Source organism: Lepus europaeus, chromosome 17 (genome assembly GCF_033115175.1).
Source record: "Lepus europaeus isolate LE1 chromosome 17, mLepTim1.pri, whole genome shotgun sequence".
NCBI classification, from domain to species: Eukaryota; Metazoa; Chordata; class Mammalia; order Lagomorpha; family Leporidae; genus Lepus; species Lepus europaeus.
This window is the reverse complement of record NC_084843.1, coordinates 14,849,557-14,871,739: the sequence shown is the minus strand read 5'-3', so window position 1 is coordinate 14,871,739 and position 22,183 is coordinate 14,849,557. Positions and strand designations below refer to the sequence as shown.

The 22,183-nt window shown below is 37.5% G+C and overlaps 1 protein-coding gene across 4 annotated transcripts in view; it reads left to right on the top strand.

Annotated features, from left to right (window-relative positions):
• The window catches only part of ATRNL1 (attractin like 1), a 792,651-nt gene that overhangs the window by 102,227 nt on the left and 668,241 nt on the right, over positions 1–22,183 (top strand). The window lies entirely within an intron of this gene.

Genomic DNA, 22,183 nt, shown 5'->3' with positions numbered 1-22,183 from the left:
AGAGTTATCTTTCCTGTGCTGTTTGCTGGTTCATTTCCCAAATGCTTGCAATAGCTGGGGCTGGGTCAGGCTGAAGCCAGAAGCCCAGGCCCAATCTGGGTCTCCCACTTGGTGGTGGGGACCAAAGTACTTGAGTCATCACCTGCTGCTTCTGTGGTGTGCATGAACAGGAAGCTGGACTTGGAAGCAGAGCTGGGACTTTAATGAGCAGACACTCCAATATGGGATTCTGGCATTCCCAAGCAGCATCCTCACTGCTTTGTCAGATGCCTACCCCCAGATTAGTGCATATTGATGGAGTTAATTTGCTTACTAAAACATTTTCAAATTGATGTGTAGAGCAGTATTCATGGGGCTGGTATTGTGGTGTAGTGGATAAAGCTGCTGCCTGCCATGACTCTAGTATCCCAAATGGGTACCAGTTTGTGACCTGGCTGCTCCACTACCAATCCAGCTCCTGCTAATGTGCCTGGGAAAGCAGCAGAAGATAGCTCAAGTACCTGGGCCCAGCACCCATGTGGGAGGCTCAGATAAAGCTCCTGGCTCCTTATTTTAGCCTGGCCCAGCCTTGGCTGTTGTGGCCATTTGAGGAGTAAACCAGCAGATGAAAGATATTTCTCTCTCTGTCTCTCCCGCTCTCTTTGTAACTTCGACTTTCCAATAAATAAATAAGTCTTTAAAAAAAGAAAAACAATATCCATCTCTACACTGAATGTAGAAGGACAGCTAAAGCAGTTTGATTGAGAAAGGATAAAAATTGGAGAATGGAGACAGATTTATTGGGAATATGGATACAGTTAAGACAATGGAGTTGTGACTCTGATACCAGAGAAAGTAGAATTTAGGTCACTAAAACAAATGTGATAAGAAAACTTTTCACAATTTACTGTAAAGATTAAATATGTAATGAGTAAATATGCACCAGGTAACTCAGAAACCATCAATGTAAAACAGAAACTACAGGTGACAAAAAGGAAAGAAAAAAAGTCTCACTATCAATATCTGACAGGACAAAAATAAGATATGGAAATTCTAAACAACATAATCAAAGATCATGTAGAGGATATATATTGAATAATACAGTCCAGTTATAGAGAATGCATCTTGTGAAGTATACCTGGAAAATTGATAAAAATTCCATATGTCACTGTGCAAAGAAAATATCAGTTGTTTCCAACAGTGGAAGTATTAAAAACAAACATGTGACTGTTAATAAAATAAGTCTATTGAGTGAAAGGGGAAAGACAAAAATTATACAATTTCTGAAAAGTAATGAAAGTAGAAAGAAATAAGAATTTATGGGATACATTTAAAGCAGTTAGACAACTAAATGACTATATTAATACAATTAAAAATAAATGTACTACATTCCTAACTTTAAATATCTAGAAAAAAATAATACACTGAACAAACAAGTGAAATAAATAGAAAGGAAATAGAAAGACATCAGTTTAATAGATTTCTGTTTTCTCAAAAAAATTGACAATACACAAGTCAGTAGATCATTTAAACCAGAATTAAGGGATGAAACACAAATGAAATAAGAAATGCAAAGAGCATATAATATTGATGGGGCATTTAAAAAACAAAGCCTACCTTGTGCAACCCATCAAACAAATTTGAAATTGTAGAAGAAATGGATCACCTCTTAAAGAGTAATGATTTTTCCAGAAATGAGCCCAATAGTGATAGGAAATTTATATAGAGCAATTTCCATTGAAAAAGGAGAGAAAGCCCCAGGCTTAGATGGTGTTAAGGGTAAATTTAGCAAAACTTTTAATAAAACAGACCCACTGCTATGTGAATTGTTTTAGAGAATTATAAAAATGAAGGAAAACTTCTAAATTTGTTTTTTTTTTCTTTAAGATTTATTGATTTATTTGAATGTAAGTGTTAGAGGCAGAGAGACACATGCACACACGAAGAGAGATCTTCTTTTCGCTAGTTTATACTGCAGTAATAACATTACCACTTCATATAATTGACACAGAAATAGAAAATTACAGAACTCTATGATTAAGATGAATTAAATAAAAAACTTCCCCACTAGGAATTATAACAGAATTATAAGTAAAAAAAAAATGAATAGTCCAACACACATAGGAAAGAATACATCATGATCAAGTGAGATATATAACTGGAATCCAATGGTTACTGTGGCATATGTTAATAAAATTCACTGAAATAGAAGATTGAAATAGAAAAATTACATGAGTATCTCCATAAGAGCTAAAAATACCATTCCTGATATAAAATCTTGATTATAAATATAAATAATTGACTACTTTCTGAACACAATACATATCTATATTTCATTCCCAAAGCTAGCATTTTATGCTTAATGGGGACACCATTTTTATTAATGTCAAGATCAAAATGTGTATTCCCAATATTTCAAGTGAAAAATACATAGTGTACTACTTTTTGTAGAATATGCTTATGCCTTATTATTATAGCAGAAAGAAAAACAAGAAGGATAAACCAGAAGACAGTAGTACTCCTTTTTTAGAGAGGTGATAGAGAATCATGTGGAAAGGACAGAAAATGAAAATGTCTTTCCCTGAGTTTATGCTTTTTTTTTTATTTTTAGAAACATTTTTAGAAGCATATTGATCAGTTAAATATTAAAAAAAAACAGGAAAGAAGAAAAAAAAAACCCTAAAACAATGCAAACAGAAACAAAGCCAACTGTTCTAAATGACTAATAGAATCACACTGGCTGAGAGAAAGCTAAACCTAGCAACTTGCATCCTTGGTCTAGGCCTACACATGAGGAAGGACTTCCAACACACTCAGAGGTTTGTGTTTTGAAGCTTTGGTGAGGCAATTGTGAAATGATTTAAGATATGTTATTAGAGTAAAAAATAAATGTGTTGATGTTGAGAACCATGGTTCTCAGTGTGGAAGATGAGAGATGTAAATATGAAATCTAGAAGGCAAGGAATACTCCTGCACTGGATGGGTTGGGACTGAAGGTATCAGTAGGAGTTCGTAATTATATAGATAGATACATAAATGGAAATACTGATACAGATTCTTCTGAAACCACCTTGAAGCTAAGACACTGCAGTAGTTGTGACCACTCCAGTAACCCATATTCTCCTTTTGGATTGTAATATTCCTCATGAAAAAGAGGCAGGCTGTTTGGAGAAATTGCTGCTTCTAAGACAGTGACAGGGAAAGTAAAGATCAAACTTCAGATTAAGGAAGTGCTTAAGGAAATAAAGGTCGTGTCAGCTCGGAGTCATTGGTGAAATCTGGAATAATTTGAGCATCAAAATAATTTAGGATAGTAATTGTAAACTGTTGGAAAAAATTGAAGATCATAAGCTTACACTGATAATAGATACTAATAGAGAAGGGTAGCTTGTGTTTTACATAGAAAGTTGACTGGCATTGCTGGAGTTGAAAAATCATTTTGCAACAATTAGAAATTTTTGAAGACTCATCAATGGATGCTAAGTCTATGGGAGTGGGTACAATAAGCATTTTTATTTGAAATGTAGAGAGAGTTGGACAGAGAGAGTTACTCAACTGCTTGCAACAGCAGGGCTTGGACCAGGCTGAAGCTGTTAGCCCAGAACTCTGGGTCTCCCACATGAGTGACTCAGACCCGAATACTTGAGCCATCACCTGCTGCCCAGGGTGTGCATTTGCAGGAAGCTGGAATCAGAAGCCAAGTCTGGACTTGAATCCAGGCACTCCAATTTGGGGTGTGGGTATCCAAGCTGTGGCTTAACCACTGTGCCAAATGCATGCCCCTGTGGAGATGAACTTTTGACAACATGTACATGGTATTTAGTGTCTTCTGTACAGATTTATTTTATTTTATTTTTTGACAGGCAGAGTGGACAGTGAGAGAGAGACAGAGAGAAAGGTCTTCCTTTTTGCCGTTGGTTCACCCTCCAATGGCCGCTGCGGCCGGCGCGCTGTGGCCGGCGCATCGCGCTGATCCAAAGCCAGGAGCCAGGTGCTTCTCCTGGTCTCCCATGTGGGTGCAGGGCCCAAGAATTTGGGCCATCTTCCACTGCACTCCCGGGCCATAGCAGAGAGCTGGTCTGGAAGAGGGGAAACCGGGACAGAATCTGGCGCCCTGACCGGGACTAGAACCCGGTGTGCCTGCGCCGCAAGGTGGAGGATTAGCCTATTGAGCCGTGGCGCTGGCCCAGATTTTTTTTAAAGATTAATTTAACTGAAAGGCAGAGTTACAGATTGAGAGGGATATACACATATACCCACATACATACATGCGCAGGGGTAGGGGAAAGAGAGAAGAAAAAAGAGGGGAAAGAGATCTTCCATCTGCTGGTTCACTCCCCAAATGGCTGCAATGGCTAGGGCTGGACGAGGCTGAAGCCAGGAGCCAGAAACTTCTTCCTGGTCTCCCATGTGGGTCCAGGGGCCCAAGTACATGGGACATCTGTTGCTGCTTTCCCAGGCTCATCAGCAGGGAGCTGGATCCAAGTGGAGCAGCCAGGACTTGAACTGGCACCCATATGGGATGCTGGCATTGCAGGCAATGGCCTTACCCACTTTACCACAATTCTGGTCCCATACAGATTGTTAATAAAGGAAAAAATATAATTAAATAGTAGGAAAACTAGTTTCTATCTTGTTTGTGTGATCAGAATTTAAATCAGAAACTATGTAAAGTTGGGAATTGTGGGCATCATTAAGAAACATCATGTATAGCAGGTTTCCACAAACTTACCTTAGGTCAGATAGTTAATATTTTAAGCTTGCAGACTATAGTCACTGTTTTAGCTACTCAATTTGCCATTATAGTGTAGGTAAAATGCAGTTAAATGAACATGACTGTGTTGACAGAGTGAAACAATGACCTACAGAAAGGGGGGAATACATGTAAATCATACAACGGAAAAGGGGTTAATATCCAAAAGACAGGAAGGATTGAGACAACTGAATAACAAGAAAACAGACTGATTAAAAAATGAGCAAGAGGCTTTAAGACATTTCTCTCAAGAAGACATAAAAAGGGCAATTAGGTATATGAAAACATGCCTAGCATTATCAGGGAATGCAAGTTAAAACCTCACACCTATCACAATGAATGTTATTAAAAAGGCAAAAAGATAAGTGTTGGCAAGAATGTGAAGAAAAGAGAACCCTTTAATACTATTAGTGGGAATAATTCTTTTTTTTTTTAATGAAAATGAGCATAGACTAGGGGTGGGCATTGTGGTTAAGCCTCTGCTTCTGACACCTGCATCCCATTTTGGAGTGCCAGTTCAAGTTCTGGAAGCTCCTTTCCCATCTAGCTTCCTGCTCATGTGCCTGGGATGTAGTAGATGATAGCTCAATAACTTGAGTTCCTGCTACCCATGTGGGAGACCCAGATGGTATTCCTGGCTCCTTGCTTCAGCTTGGCCCAACTCCAGCTGTTATTAGTCATTTTGTGAGTGCACCAGTGGGTAGAAAATAGATTCGTTGTCTGTCTGTCTCTGTTTCACATTCTGTTACTCTGCTCATTAAAAAATGAGCATATGCTAACACAGGACATAGGTTGTTTATTCATAACTTAGAGTATTCTGACTGGGAATGTATAACCTGTGTCTAATCATTATGCAATACCAGACAAATTTCAAATGAGGGACATTCTATTTTAAAAAAGGGAGACCATTATTCTTTAATTTGGGACATGCTCAAACTGGCTTGCCCCAAACGGTAGAGTTAGAAACATACCAGGGGATTCCAATTCAATCCCATCAAGGTTGCATGTATCAATGCCATCTCACTAGTCCATTTGATCAATTTCTGTTCACAATTGATCATAATGATAGGACTAAGAATCAAAGGGATTGCATAAACAAGACTAGTGTCTGAAAATACTAACCGATAGAACAAAAAAGGGAGAGAACGATCCAACATGGGAAGCGGGATACACAGCAGACTCATAGAATGGCGGATGTCCTAAACAGCACTCTGGCCTCAGAATCAGCCCTTAAGGCATTCGGATCCGGCTGAAAAGCCCATGAGAGTATTTCAGGCATGGAAAGCCAAGACACTCTGTCAAAAAAAAAAAAAAAAAAAACCTAAGGGAGAGATCTCCATGAGTGAGATCCCAGTGGAGAGAACAGGTCATCAAAGAGGGAGGTAGCTTTCTCTGAAGGGAGGAGAGAACTTCCACTTTGACCCTGTCTAAATATGATCAGAGTCGGTGAACTCAAAAGGCTGCCGTAGCTTTGGCAACTCATGACTAGAGCCTAAGGTGATTACTGATGCCATAAACAAGAGTGTCAATTTGTTAAGTCAACAACAGGAGTCACTGTGCACTTACTCCTCGTGTAGGATCTCTGTCCTTAATGTGCTGTACATTGTGATTTAATGCTATAACTAGTGCTCAAACAGTATTTTACACTCTGTGTTTCGGTGTGGGTGCAAACTGTTGAAATCTTTACTTAGTATATACTAAATTGATCTTCTGTATATAAAGAGAATTGAAAATGAATCTTGATGTGAATGGAAGGGGTGAGGGAACGGGAAAGGGGAGGGTTGCGGGTGGGAGGGAAATTATGGGGGGGAGAGCCATTGTAATCCATAAGCTGTACTTTCGAAATTTATATTCATTAAATAAAAGTTAAAAAGAAAAGTCAGTGCTGGGGAGCGACATTGTGTCATAGCTAGTTAAGCTGCCACCTGTGAAGTGGGCATTCCATGTGGGTGCTAGTTTGAGTTCTGGATGCTCCACTTCCAATCCAACTCCCTGCTAATGGCCCTCAGCAAGCAGCAGAAGATGACCCATATCACTGGGCCCCTGGACCCATGTGGGAGACCTGGATGAAGCTCTTTGCTACTGATTTGTGTCTTGTCCACCCTGGCCATTGCAGCCATTTGGGGGAGTGAACCAGCAGATGGAATCTCTTCCCACCCCCCACCCCCCATCCCACGTCTCTCCTTTGTAACTCTACCTTTCAAATAAATAGATCTTTGGGGAAAAAAAGGCAATGTTTTAGTAGACAAAGGTTGAAAAATTGTGTAGGATTTAAAGAGTCTAAAGAAACATGACAACTGAATGTTGACATAGCTATACAATGTGGTCAATCATATTATGTCATACACATGTATGTCATACACATATGTGTGACAATTGGTGATCACACAGTAGATTTTATGCTGGATAAAAATATGTTGTGAAGGAGAAATACTCATTATGAGTAGGCCAGAGGTTTGCCTGTGAAAGAGAGACAGAAAATGAGAGCAGTACCTTTAAGCATGGTCCAAGGTGAAAAGAGACCTCTCCTTCACTCTCCACCTCTTTTTATGATACAGGGAGTGGTACCTTAATCAGATGTACAAATGGGCTTGGGTCTTAGCATGCATCCTGGTCCTGGGTGAGACTGGTGCATCCTGGGAAGGTGGGTGTGCCAAGCTGACAGTTAAAGGGACAAATATTACTTGGCAGGGGAACAGACATTCCAAATGTCAAATTTCTTAAGCTGATAACTGATGTGGTTGTGTAAAGGGTGCTTTTTGTTAAGAAATACACACTTAAATATTTAAGGACAATGGGAATGGTTATACAGTGTGTATATGAGAGGGGGGGAGAGTGCACTTCTGATTAATGGGACAAATTGTTATAACAGTGATTCTAAGTAACAGGTGTTAAATTTCCTTTGTTAGTGCAGCTTGGTCATGCCATTGAAATTATTTGCAAAATGGTAAAAATTGAAGAAGTATATTTGTTTTTCGTATTTGGTTTAAAGTATATATTTAACTGAGCGTAATAAGAATTCCTGTGAATTTTCAGTGGCAGTAAAGGAAACGTCAGTTTGTCCTTTTTTGTTATACTTAGAATTATGACTTTAGGGAATCTGTAAATCTCAGAGGGGAATTATGTGGATGGTTTTACTAACTTGGACCATAAAGCTCTTCTGGGTTAGTCCTGAGGGAAATTTATTTCACTTTGAGTTAGCAATACCTCATAAACTTTCTAAGAATCTCAATGTGAGTCTCAAGGTGAGTATAATAGCAATGTTTTGCTTTAGTATGTTTCATGCCTTTGGAAGGTGTAGTTGAGAAGCCATTATTAATGTCATTTTCTCAATTTCTTCTTTTTGATTAAAAATTAAAGTTTTATTTTTGATATGTTACAAGTATACAGAGAAGGATAATTATTTCTTTTTTAAAAATGTAGTGATGCAATGTGACTTTTTCTTCTGCTTTGAGCATCATGTAATTTTTCAAAATTCTATAATGTTAAGTATAAATTGTACATTGATTTTTGGCAAACATCTAAAAATATAGATTATAATACAAATGTGCTAGGTAATGGCAATTAGGAATTTTTATAACAGTTTTTTTTTTTTAATTGAGATGCAGAGAGAAAGAGAGAGAGCTCCCAGTTACTGGTTTATTCCCCAAATGCCCACAATGACCAGAGCTTGGTCAGGGGCAGAGCTTGGAGTTGGGAAGTTAACCTTGTATCCCACTTGGATGGCAGGGATCCAGCTACTAAATCCATCACCAGCCACCTCCCAGGGTCTGTATTGGCAAGATACTGGAATTGTAGTTGCAACCTGGAATTGAACCCATGCACTCTTTTTAACTGGAATCTTAACTGCAAGGTCAAAATAGGAATTTTTAGTAGGAAAAATCTCCAGCTTAAAAATAATTTAATCATAGGCATCATCAAAAGCAAAATTTTGTTGTGAGCTTATATTAGTCTTAGCATTTGTGGTCGAGTTTCACTTAGAACTTCTCAGGACTAATTAGGAAATATGAAAGAGTTTCAATATAATGAGTAAAATATCATTTTAATAAATTGTGTCAAAAGCTACTGTTAAAATTTTATGTTTTCTATATTAAGTGTTTTAGAAAATACCACATTAAAAGGCTATAGTTTTGGTAAGTGAAAATTTTAAACCATATCCTTTAAAATTTTTTAAAATTTACATGCTTATTATACATATATTTAAATCTATGCATTGACTGTATTAAAAAATTTCAGGAGAGGTGCATTCATATTCAGAAAATTTTGATATTTTCTGTCTCTGGTTAACATTCTTTCATTGGTAGATAAATCAGTGCCTTAAAAGGCAGATATTATATTCAATAAACTTTAAAATTTTATTTAGAAGAAATATGCATGGTTGGAATTTGTATTTCTTGTTTTTTTTTTTTTTCATGATTATACAGAACTGTATCCTGGCAATTTTTTTAAATTAAAAAAATTTTTTTTTTAAATTTTTGACAGGCAGAGTGGACAGTGAGAGAGAGAGAGACAGAGAGAAAGGTCTTCCTTTGCCGTTGGTTTACCCTCCAATGGCCGCCGCACTGATCCGAAGGCAGGAGCCAGGTGCTTCTCCTGGTCTCCCACGGAGTGCAGGACCCAAGCACTTGGGCCATCTTCCACTGCACTCCTGGGCCACAGCAGAGAGCTGGCCTGGAAGAGGGGCAACCGGGACAGAATCCGGCACCCCAACTGGGACTAGAACCCCAGGATGCCAGTGCCACTAAGCGGAGGATTAGCCTGTTGAGCCATGGCGCCGGCTTGTATCCTGGCAATTTAATCACTCTTCCAATATTGACCTTTCAAGTATTCTTCAGGAATATCTTGTTTTAACATCTTTAGTTTTTTAGGCAAGCATCCTGTTTCCTTCAATCTTTATGTGACGTGGTTTCCATTCCAAATCTTTTTTGATAATACCTTATATTAACACTGAATGATTTAAAGAATATTTTCCAATAATAATGGCAATACCTAATATTTATTACGGGCTTAATTCTTACAAGGTATTGTAATTTTATTTATTTATTTAAGATTTATTTATTAAAGATTTATTTATTTTACTTGAAAGTCACAGTTACACAGAGAAAGGAGAGGCAGAGAGAGAGAGAGAGAGAGAGAGAGAGAGAGAGAGAGAGAGGTCTTCTATTCATTGGTTCACTCCGCAGATGGCCGCAACGCCCGGAGCTGCTCTGATCCGAAGCCAGGAGCCAGGACTTCTTTTGGGTCTCCCATGTGGGTGCAGGGGCCGAAGGATTTCGGCCATCTTCCACTGCTTTCCCTGGTCATAGCAGAGGGCTGGATCCGAAGTGGAGCAGCTAGCTCTCAAACAGGCACCCACATGGGATGCTGGCACCACAGGTGGCAGCTTTACTTGCTGTGCCACAGCGCCAGCCCCTTGTAATTTTATTTAACCCTCAAGCAATAATACTTACTGTTTTTTACTCCAATTTTCAGGTAAGGAAGCTAAGACACAGATGTTGTGTAGAACTGGCCAATGATCACCATGGTAGATAATGGCAAATCAGGATTGTATAAGATAAACATTATCTTTGTTGACTTTTTGTAATCTTTACCACTCTCCCTGGAAAAACTATACTTTGTAATGACCCATTCACACCTAATAGTTTAACAGAGCATGCTACCTCATGTGAAATCATTATTTTACCTTTTTCTAGACAAGATATTTTGTTAACTTTATTAATGTAACCTAAATTTGTATTTTATACTAATATTATTCTGTTCACATATAGACAACAAAAAATTTGACTTAGTTCACTAGTTTTTCTTTTTTATGTAACTGCTGTGAAATAAGGTTACTGTATCCTGTAGTTGTATGATTAATGTTGGACTCTCAGTGAAGTATTTGACATTTATCATTAATATAAGTTCAGCCCATTTTTGCTTTTGATTCCTAAGTCTGCTGTCTAAAGATTTAGTTTCTTCCTTTTTTGGGTCAATGATCATTAGCCTTTATTCTAGAAATTGGTAAATACTGTTGAGCAAAATATTAGCAATAAAAAAGATGCAGAACCTATAGATTTAAAAGACTTTGAGATACTTCTTGGACAATTGCAACGTGTGGGTTACATTTAGATCCTGATTCCAACAAACTTAATAAAAGTTTGGGTGTCTTGCTGCTTGGGACATCTGCATCCCACATTACAGTGTTAGTTTGAGTAGTGGCTACTCTGCTTCCTGTCCAGTTCTTTTAATGTACCTGGGAGGGCAGTGGACGATGACCTCAGTACTTGGGTCTCTCTCACTCATGTGGGAGACTGTATGGAGTTCTGGCTTAGGCCTGGCCATCCCCTGCTGTTGTAGGCATTTGGGAGATTGAATCAGTAGATGGAAGATTCTCTCTCTCTCTCTCTCTCTTTTACCCTCTATCTCTCCCTCCCTGCTTCCCTTTCTCTCACTCTCACTCACTCTGTATTTCAGATAAATAAATACATATATAAAAATAAGTTTATAAGATTATTACAAATTTGAACATTGACTATATACTTTCAGATGTTAAATAGTTATTGTTAATTTTTGAATATTGCCCTTGCCCTTGCATGCCTTTAGGATATTGGGATAAAACCATGACTTCTTCCAGACAATTTCTGTTTTGCTAGGTCTGCTACCTGTTTTCTAAATTTCATTCTTCTTCCCAGTATTTGACAGACGTTGTCATCACTGCTTTTTCCAAACATGTCTGGTAGAAGTTGTTGATGAAGGCATCTGAGTCTGGAGACTTCATTGTGGCAGTGTTTTCAAATCAGATTCAATTTGTTTATAGTTATAGGACTGGACTGCTAAAGTTTTTTCTCTCTTCTTGTGAGACTTGATGATCTAATGTTTTCATAGTTTAATTATGTAAAGTTTCAAGTACATTAACCAAAAGTGTGCTCTTTTAGTGAATTTAGAAGTATTTTTCAGCCATGTTCTCTTTCATATTCCTAATATTGGCAACTTGGACTTTTTAATTTTTGTGATTAGATTATCCAGGAGACTATAAATCTTTATACTTTTCTTTCCTTTTAAAAAAAAGATTTATTTTATTTGTTTAAAAGGCAGAGTTACAGAGAGAGAGGGAGGGAGAGAGAGAGAAAGGGAGAAAGAGAGAAAGGGAGAGAGAGAGAGAGAGATCGATCTTCTACCCTGCTGGTTTACTTCCCAAGTGGCTTCTATGACTGGGGATGGGCCAGGACGAAGCCAGGAGCTTCATTTAGGTCTCCCACGTGGGTGCAGGGGATCAAGGACTTAAGGCATCTTCCACTGATTTCCCAGGGCATTAACAGGCACATGGATCGGAAGCGGAGCACCCAGAACCAGTGCCCATATAGGGGTTCCAGTGTTGCATGTGATGGCTTAACTTGTTATGCCACAAAGCTGGCCCCATCTTTATGCTTTTCAAAGCCTCAACTTTTGGGGTTAGTGAATTTTTTTGTTTTTGAAATTCATTTGTCTGTTTTATTAGTTGATTTTTTATTATGAACTCCTTTTAGTGTTCATTGATTTGCTATGGTATGCTTTTCCCTGCTTTTTATTTTGATGCTTCATTCATCATCTTTCATGTTTTCTTTTGAATGTTCTTCATATATGAGGGGACTTTAGCATGTTTGTGGAAAAATGGAATTAAGTTTATTTAGGTGCAAAAAAAATTGAAATTTGTACATACTGTTTTTCATAGCATACATTTTACATGAACTTTTAAGACCCCTCTCTTATATGCATGGATTTCAAATATTTTTGCACCAAATAAAATTATCTTTTAAATCCATTTTCTACCAACATTTTGAAATACTGTTATGTATGCATTTAAAGCTATAGCATGGGGCAAGTGTTTGGCTTAACAGTTTAGATGCTGGTTGAGATACCCACATCCCATTTCAGAGTACCTGGCTTCAATACCTGCCTCTGGCTCAAATCTCCAACTTCTTCCTGCTGCAGGCCCTGAGAGACAGCAGTGATGGCTCAAGCTAGTGACTCTTGGGAAACCTGGATTCTTTTCCTGATTTCCTGTTTAAACCTCTGCCTAGCCCTGGCTGTCATAGACATTTGAGGAGTGGTCTCTCTCCATCTCTCTCTCTCTCTCTCTAGAATAAATGAATGAGTAAATGACTATACATATAACATGGCCACAGTATCCTATATAATTTGGTATGTAGTATTTTAATTGTTGGTGTTCAGATTTATAATACTTACATAGTAATTTCTTCTTGGACACAAATCAGCATAAGAAGAAGTATGGTTTAAAATTTTTAATCATGGGATTTAAAAATTTCATTTGTTTTTGATTTCTGGCTTACTTGATTATGGTGAGAGAACATATTTGACAGTCTTCTGCCCATCTAAATTATTACAAATAATTAAAAGTACTTAAGGTTGACATAATCAGATTATGAATTCTTATGTATCTACTACTTAAATTTTGTGATTTTGTAGTATTATAAAATGGTTAAGTCAGGGCGAGCTCCATGGCAAAGTGGGTAGAGCTGCCGCCTGCAGCTTCAACATCCCATATGGGCATCAGTTCATGTCCCGGTTGCTCCTCTTCTGATCCAGCTCCCTGCTATGGCCTCAGAAAGCAGTAGAAGATGGCCTAAGTACTTGGGCTCCTGCACCCGTGTGGGAGAACTGGAAGAAGCTCCTGGCTCCTGGCTTCAGATTGGCTCAGCTCTGGCCCCTGTGGCCATTTGGGAAATGAGCTACTGGATAAAGACCTTTCTATCTCCCCCACCCTCCTCTCTGTAACTCCACCTTTCAAATAAACAAATACAATCTTTAAAAAGAAATGGTTAAGTCCTTAGTACCTCAGACGTGGTTAGATAAATGAATACTGTCAATGTTCATAACTTAATCCTAGGTTCCTTGTCAAAATAATACTTGGGAAACATTAAAATCAAGCCAAATTGTCAAAAAATAAATTTTATATTAACTTTTTACTTTTTCATATACTGTAGCCATCTCTCTCACAATCTTTTTTGGGCATTTTTAAAAAATTTATTTATTTATTTGAAAGAGTTACAGAGGAGAGGCAGAGAGAGAGAGAGAGAGAGAATCTTCCATTGGCTGGTTCACTTCCCAAACGATTGTAACAGCTGGAGCTGGGCCGATCAAAAGCCTGGTGCCAGGAGCCTCTTCCAGGTCTCCCTTGTGGGTGCAGGGGCCCAAGCACCTGCACCAGTTTCCACTGCTTGCAAAGGTGCATTAGCAGGGAGTTAGATCAGAAATGGAGTAGCCAGGACTCAAACCGTTGCCCATATGGCACCACAGGCGGCAGCTTTACCTGCTACACCATGCCGTTGGCCTTATTATTTTGTGCATTTTAAAGAAAGTTGAAAACATCACTTGACCTGTAAAGACAATAGCATGCCTACTGTTAACTAGAGTTTTTTATTCATAGTAAAACCTAAAAGTTACATGCAGGGGAATACATGTATCTTTAGTGTACCATATGACTGTTGGTAAATATATGTGTCTGTGAAGCCCAAATTCTTTTTAAAAAAATATTTATTTATTTGAAAGACAGGGAGAGAGAGAGCGCGAGAGAGTGAGAGTGAGAGAGAGCAAGTAAGCTAGTGTGAGCCAGAGAGAGAGAGCTCTTCCATCTGCTGGTTTACTCCCCAAATGGCCACAATGACCAGAGCTGAGCTGGTCCAGAGCCAGGAGCCAGGAGCTTCTTGGTCTCTCATGTGGGTGCTCCTGCACTTGGGCCCATGGACTTGGGCTATTCTCCACTACTTTCCCAGAAATATTATCAGGGAGCTGGATCAGAAGTGGAACAGGTGGGACTTGAACCAGTACCCATATGGGCTGCTAGTGCCTCAATCGGCAGCTTTATCCGCTATACCACAATACCAGCCTGGAAACCCAAATTCATACCAAGATAACGGAATGTTTACTGTCACCTGAGAAAGTTCTCTAATGACTCTTCCTAGACCATATCCTACCCAATACCTGATTTCTTTTCCCTCCATGAAGCAGTTTTGCCTAGAATTTCATATACATTATGCATACGTTTTGTGTAAGACTTCTTTCACTTCCATGTTAAGATTCATACATGTATGCATTCGTAATTTGTTCCTTTTTGTTGAGTATTATTCCAGTGAATGAATGTATTTGTTTATGGTTTCTCCTACTGATGGACACCTGGGCTGTTTATAATTCTGGACTAATGTGAATATTACTGCCATGAGCATTCCTGTATAAGTCTACTACTTATGGACATGTTTTTGTTTCTCTTGTCTAATGCTATATCAGAAGGAACATGTATCTTAAACTTTTTAAGAAAAGTGCCAGACCTTTATTCCAAAATGGCATAATACATTCGTTTGCTTCCTTTTTAATACTTTTAGTTTATTTATTTTCATTGTTTGAAAGAGAAAGAGGCAAACAGAGAAAGAACTTCCATCTGCTAGTTCTTCCCCTAAATACACACAATAACCAGGGCTGGGCAGTGTGAAAGCCAGGAGCTTTGAACCAATCCAGGTCCCCCATGTGGGTGGCAGGGAAGCAGGTATTTAAGCCATCATCTGCCCAACACCCTGCCTGCCTCTCCACCCCTCATCCTCCCACTCCATCCCTCCCCCCCATCCCCTCCCCCAAGATGCATTTTAGCAGGAAGCAGAGCAGGACTGGAACTTAGGCCAAATGCTCACTCCTGTTTATCTTAAAAATACTATCAAAAATTTTAAACATATGATACTTGTACAATTTTATGGGGTACAGTGCACTATTTCAACACAAATACACACTGTAAACTGATAAAATCATGCTACTAGTCTTCCCTTTTTCCTCTCTTTGTGCTTGAAGCCTACCAGCTCCTCTCGTCTAGTTTTTTATACAGTGTGTAATACATTATTGTGAACTATAGTGAACTGTAGTTACTCAACCTCTACTAATCACTATTCTAAGTTCAAATTGACTTTTTTTTTTAACCTCCATATATAAGGGAGAATGTGTCATGTTTGTATTGTGTCTGGCTTATTTCATTCAAATCAATAATACTTAGGTCCAACCATTTTGCTGCAAATGTCAGTATTTCACTAAGTTTAGTACATTGTTTATGCTAAAATCTTTTAGATCTCTAATGGTAGTTTGACTAATGCTGTCAATTACTGGGAAACATACATCAAATTTTCTATGATGATATCAATTTTATATATTTTTCCAACCTTTGGTGTATATATTTTGAAGTTATGTTACTCTTCTAGAATATTGATTTTAAAGCAATTTATAATGATACATCTTTAGTAATGCCTTTGCACTAAAGGCTATAGTGATCTGGTGTATTATGGTCACCCCACAAAGACAAAATGGATCTTCCACCTCGCTAAATATGGTCTGGAAGTTGAGAAAGATTATGTTACATATAACACTAAGAAGGGTATGAAGATTTTTAATTCATAAAATGAGATTTTCTGAGGAGAGCTAAAAAAGGCTCCCAAATGGGTATAAAAAGGGCTTGGGAAAATGGGACAAGAAAACAGTGTGGCTTTGATGAGTAGGGGAGTATGGAGGATTGCTGTGTGCATGCAGGCTGGATCTTAAATGTAGCTTAAACATCTCTTTGGCACCACACAGAACAATATAAATAGTTGGTGGTTTATTAGGATCTCAAGATACCATTATCAGTCTGTATCAGCAGTCAGTATAACAATTAACTAAATAAAAATATTTTCTCCTGTGTTGTGCATTTTTAGAGATCAGTAATTTAGATGAATAAGCAAATTGTCCTAGAATGGTGTATTAGCAGAGAAGTCACTGGAATGGATTTGGGTTGTTGATTTGTTTTGAGTGTAAACAACAGACCAAATTAGAATGTAAGAAAGAAGAGTCAAGGATAGCTCTAAGACATTGATTTAGTAACTAGAAAAATGGAAATGCAGCACGCTAAGATGGGGAACACTGAGAGGCAGATTTAGTTATCACCAGCAAATATATATGTATATATAATAACTTGGATTTTAAAAGTGCAACTTGATTAGCTTTGGCAAATGTGAATAGTTCTGTAAGTACCACATCAGTTAAGATAGAGACATTTCCATCAACCTTGAAAAGTTTACTAGTGCCACTGTTTAGTCACTGTCTTATGATTCTCCAATCTAGTTTGTTATGTCACTGTAGTTTTGAATTTTGTATAGGTGGAATCCTATAGAAGGTGATCTTATATGACTTCTACCACTTAGCATGATAATATCCACATTTTCTTAAAGATTTGTTTTGAAAGAGAGGGAGAGACAGAGAAGAGAGAGATCTTCTATCTGCTAGTTCACTCCGAAGATGGCTGCAGTGGCAGGGGCCCAAATACTTGGGCCATTTTCTGCTGCTTTCTCCAGTCCATTAGCAGGGAGCTGGATTGGATGTGGAGCAGCTGGGACACAAAACGGCATCCATGACATCCATATTTTTTTCCTGTATCAGCAGTTGGCTCCTTTTTGTGTCTTTGGATGAAACTCAATTTGTTTACGCATTTACCAGTTAGTGGACATTTGGGTACAGTTTTGATATCTTTTAAAAAATCTGTTATGACTATTTGCATACAAGTCTTTATGTGGACATATGTTTTTGATGTGTAAGTATTGGAGAGTGGGATTGCTGGATTATGTGGTATTTAACTATATGAAACTGCCATACTGTTTACCAAGTGATAATATTCTTTGCAACCTAATTGCAGCATATGAGAGTTCCCATTAACATCCTCACCAATACTTGGCATTGTTAGTTTTTAAATGATAGGTCTTTTAGAATATCTTACTATGCACTATCTTACTGACAGTGATATCTAACTATCTGTACTTCCCTTATGATTAATTATATCAGGCATAATTTTATTGCAGTGGCTGAGATTTACATATCTGGTGAAGATAAACAGTTTTTGTCACTTTTTTATTTTTAGGGGATGTTGAATTTTATGAATGCCTTTTGTATGTCTGTTGAGATGATCATATGTTTTTGTCCTTTATTTTCTTGTTGTGGCATATCACATTTATTGACATACATATGTTGAGCCATCATTACATTCCTGTGGTGAATTGGATTTCATCATGGTGAATTATCTTTTTATTGTTCTGTTGGATTCAGTTTGCTGCCATTTTGTTGAGGATATTTGTATTTGTGTTCATCATGAATATTGTCCTGTACTTTTTCTTTCTTTGTAGTGCCTTATTTGACTTTTGCATCAGGTTACTGTTAGCCTTAGAAAATAATTTGTGGAAGAGTAGTCTATTTTCTTCAATATTTAAAAGAAAAATTGTCATTATTTCTTTAAATATTTGAGAGAATTCAACCATTGAAGCCATGTGGTCTTTGGCTTTTACTTTTTGGGAATTTTTTGATTGCTTATTCAATATCCTTATAATTAGTCTGTTCAGGTTTCTTCCTCACCTTTTTTTTTTTTTAAAAAAAAAAAGATTTATTTATATATTTGAGAGGCAGGGGCCCAAGCAACTGGGCCATCTTCCACTATTTTCCCAGGCCATAAACAGAGAGCCGGCCGGGAAGAGGAGCAGCCGGGACACGAACCAGTGCCCATATGGGATGTGGGCACTGCAGGTGGAGGCCTAGCCTACTTCTCCACAGCGCTGTCCTCCTTCTCTTCTTGATTCAGACTTGTTAGAGTGTATGTATCTGGTAATTTATCCTTTCTTTTAGGTTATACAATTCGTTGGCATATAATTGTTCATAGTAGTCTCTTATGATCCTTTGTATTTCTCTGCTATCAGTTATAATGTCTCATTTTATTTCTGATTTTATTTATTTGAGTTTTCTCTTTTTTCTAAACATAAGTTTTACTGAGGATTTGTTGATTTTATTTTTTCTAAAAACCAACTGTTAGTTTCATTATCTTCTCTTGTTGATCTTGTTTTTTTTTCTAGTCTCTATTTCATTTATTTTGTTATTCATTTTATTTTAAGTATCTGTGTAGTTTCTTCCTTTCTTCCTTTTTTTTTAAACTTCCTTGAAGTGTAACTTTAGTTTATTGGAGATCTTTTTCCTTTTTGATATGGACATTTATGGATATAAAATTCCCTCTTAGAAATATTTTTGCTGCATCTTATAAATTATGGTACATTTTATTTCTATTTTCATTTGTCTTGTGATTTAATCTACTGAGTAATACGTCATTTCTCTCTGGCTACGTTCAAGATTATTTGCTGTAAGCTTTTAGAACTTTAATGGGTAGAACTTTGGCATGGGTATTTTTAGGGTTATCTCATTTGATATTTGCCAATTTTATTGAATCTATAGTTTTATGTATTTTACAAAATTTTGAAACTTTGGTAACAGTTTCTTTAAGTGCACTTTCAACTCCATTCTCTTTTTACCCTATTTCTAGGATTCTGATAATATGAATGTTAGATTGTTATTTTCCATAGTTCTTCCATCTCTGTTCAGTTTTTTTTCCAGCCTATTTCCTTTTTTTTTCCCCACAGATAGGATTGCTTTTATTGATTTATCCTCATGTGTATAATTTTTTTTTAAAAAGATTTATTTATTTGAGAGAGAGCAAGAGAGAGAGATTGATCCTCCATCTGCTGATTCATACCACAGATGGCTGCAACAGCAAGGGATGGGCCAGACCGAAGCCAGGAGCCAGAAGCTTCATCTGGGTCTCCCATATGGGCCATCTGCTGCTGCTTTCCCCAGGCTATCAGCAGGAAGCTGGATCAGAAGTAGAGCCACTATACTAGAACCTGTGCCCATATGGGATGCTGTTGTCACTGGGGGTGGCTTTACTCACTGTGCCCCGATGCTGGCCCCTTACAATTTCTTTCCTTTATTATTTCCACTGTAGTCTTGGTCTATCCAGTTAGTTTTTATTTGTTATTATTATAGCTTCTATTTTTTAAAACAAATACAGGTTTTCACTTAGGTGTTTGTATTTTTTCAATTTTTTTTTAATTTTCCTTTTTATTTTTTAAAGATTTATTTATTTATTTGAAAGGTGGAGTTACAGAGAGGCAAAGACAGAGAGAGAGAGAGATAGAGAGAGAGAGAGAGAAAGGTCTTCCATCTGCTGGTCCACTCCCCAAATGACTGCAATGGCTGAAGCTGGGCTGATGAAAAGCCAGAGGCTTCTTCCAGGCCTCCCCAGTGGGTACAGGGGCACAAGGACTTGAGCCATCTTCTACTGCTTTCCCAGGTCATAAGCAGGAAGCTGGACTGGAAGTAGACCAGCTAGGACTCTATCTGGCGTCCATTTGGGATGCTGGCACTGCAGACAGTGGCTTTACCTGCTACGCCAGAGAGCCAGCCCCTAGATATTTGTTTTGAGAATTTTTAATGACTTGTAGTATTTTTATCATAGGTACTTTAAAATTCTTGTCAAGGGCCGGCGCCGTGGCTCACTAGGCTAATCCTCCGCCTTGTGGCGCTGGCACACCGGGTTCTAGTCCCGGTCGGGGCACCGATCCTGTCCCGGTTGCCCCTCTTCCAGGCCAGCTCTCTGCTGTGGCCAGGGAGTGCAGTGGAGGATGGCCCAAGTGCTTGGGCCCTGCACCCCATGGGAGACCAGGAGAAGAACCTGGCTCCTGCCATCGGATCAGCGCGGTGCGCCGGCCGCAGCAGCCATTGGAGGGTGAACCAAAGGCAAAATGGAAGACCTTTCTCTCTATCTCTCTCTCTCACTGTCCACTCTGCCTGTCAAAAAATAAATAAATAAAATTCCTGTCAAATAATTTCAACATTTGATGCATCCATCTAAGTGCAGATATTATTTGGTTGTATAATCCAAATAGAGTTATTTAAATAACTAACACATTAATACTGTGGAATTTAACTGTTAAAAATAATGAATTGGGACATACCAATTAAATGAAAAATACCTGCAAAATTAGTATTTTGGAGGTACAAATATATATATGTGTATTTATATCAGTAAAACTTATGTACCTATAGGTCATGTAATTTGTTTTGTTTTATATTCTAAAATATACATACAAAAATAGGCAGAGCATAACAAATTGTGAAAAATATATCCAGAGAATGGGCTGGGGTAGAAGGTCACTTTCAGTTTTATATATATTTTTATTTCATATTTTTGGTAATGAGTAAGTTTATATTTTTGAAAAGGGAATGAATGAAAATCTGAAAAATGTGTAATTTGCATATGTATAGCATAAGCAAGTGGTTAAAAACTAAGAAATAAATTACTTTCACTAAACTTTTATGTATTTCATTCATTGGCAGTTAGGTCCAAAATGTACTGCCCATAGTTAGAGTACTCTGAAGTTCCTTTGCATATGTTAATTTTTCTAAAGTCCAGCTGGCTTCAATGAAGAATCACATTCTTCATTAACTAGAATTATGTAAACATGAAGAATTTTTAAGCAACATCTTCATTTTCTGTTAATTTGGATATTTTCAGTGAACCGTCTAGGATGCCAATGTTTAGGAAACCAATTAAAGGGAAGATGAAGGTGTGGTCTGGGTGCACATTTAATGACTAATGACAAATTCCTGTATAGTTGTTCTTTATAAACCAAATTTTCTAAGGCCAAAAAAAATGCTGTTGTTGAAATCATGTCTTGCATATGATTGGCACTTCTATCACTGAATCTGAAGTAGGAAATGCAAGTCTCTTCTCGGTACAGGTAGCAGAATGGAATTTAGTACAAGGAATTGATTACAGAAATGTTAGGACAACTAGAAATACTAAAGAGAAGGGATAACCCAGAAATCTGAAAGCTGTTGCATACCCACACAGGAGCCTATGGTCACATTTGCCCCTGGGAATTACTGGAAGTACCACTTCTGCTACTGAACAGGAGCTAGCCTGGCTTAGTGTTAGAAAGCCACATTCTGTTTCCCTGCTGTAGTCATTTGCCTGTTACTGCTGCTAGGGACAAAAGCAGAGTATTTCTTCCTTTCTGCTTTTAATATCTTACCAGTGCTCCAGTTGGTGAAACCTAACATTAACCTGGTTTTCAAGAGAGCCTTGGAATTTTTTTTAAAGTTTTCATCCTCGGCACTTTAAAAAAGGGAAAGTGGGACTCTTAATAAATAAGAGATAAGTTCTAGCACAGTGAAGAATTTGTTCAGTTGATCTTAGATTTGTTAGGGTCAAATGATCATATCATTTTCATCTTTGTAATATCAGTAGCTAACTCACTGTCTTTCACATAGTAGCCTTTCATAAAAAATATTCAGAATTATTTATGAATATAGAAATATATGAATATATAAAAATAAGATTTCCCCTTTTTCTTGCATATGCAAAAATTTGAATTTTCGAGCTTACTTTCATTTTTGGAAATTTTATTACTCAGTTTTAGCCCTAGTACCTAACATGCTACCTGGCACATATTTAATAGGTGTTGTTTCTTGATTAAATGAATGTTAGGTATAGTTTATTCATAAAAATGTGTCTTTAAAATTATCAAGTTGGTGGTTTTATTGATACACTAGTTAAGTTTTTAAATACTACCTAAAGTTCATAATTTA